The sequence below is a fragment of the Malurus melanocephalus genome, unplaced genomic scaffold, assembly GCF_030028575.1.
Source record: "Malurus melanocephalus ecotype Western Australia unplaced genomic scaffold, MMel_1.1 scaffold_1157, whole genome shotgun sequence".
NCBI lineage: Eukaryota > Metazoa > Chordata > Aves > Passeriformes > Maluridae > Malurus > Malurus melanocephalus.
This window is the reverse complement of record NW_026624389.1, coordinates 18973-19782: the sequence shown is the minus strand read 5'-3', so window position 1 is coordinate 19782 and position 810 is coordinate 18973.

Below are 810 nucleotides of genomic sequence, written 5' to 3'. Positions count from 1 at the left end.
GTGGAATCCCCACAAAATCTGGGAACCAGCAAAAAAATCTTGGAATGACAACTGGAATGACACGGAATCCCAAATGGAAGGGGTTGATCTCTCCAGATTTTGTTTTTCCTGGAGCAAATTCCCATTTCCAGCACCWTCCYGMRGATTTATYCCAAGGCTGGAGGTGCCCATCCTCCAGCTCCGTGTCCTCCCCCGCCATTCCTGGTTTCCCGTTTTCCCCGCGGTCACACCRGCAAATCCTTGGGTTATAAATAGCTCCGACAAGGCTTTTTCCAGCCTCTCCTCGGAATTGAGCGAGGCGGAGCCGAGGAAAAAATAACCTTCAGCGCAGAGGGGGGGATTGATCCGGGCTGCGGGAAAATGAGGTGTTCCTGATGGGAATGGGGCAGAATTGGGATGGGATCGGGAATGGAGATGGGAAGGAGAAAGAGTGGAACATCCTAAAAATCTGGATTTGAGAAATCTGTCAATAAAAAGATGGATGATAAAAACAGGGAACTTCCCTCCCTTAATTTGGAGGGAAAGAGTCTCAGAAGAGAGGCAGAAACAGGAAAAATGGGGTGGATTTGGCCAAAATTCCTATCCCGCAAAATGTCAGGGTTCAAACTTTTTGTATTCTGTCGGAACTGAGGCCAAGAGAGGAAGCGCTTTCCCCAGGATGAAATCCAGGGAATTGCGGGCAAACCACAASGAAATTCGGATAAAAGAGAGCAAGGACACAAAGGGGAATCTTTAGTCAAGGAATGAAGYGGAACCCGGAATGTTTTGGGGTTTTGGGCAGCTCTGAGGGCGGGAGGAACTGCCTGAGGC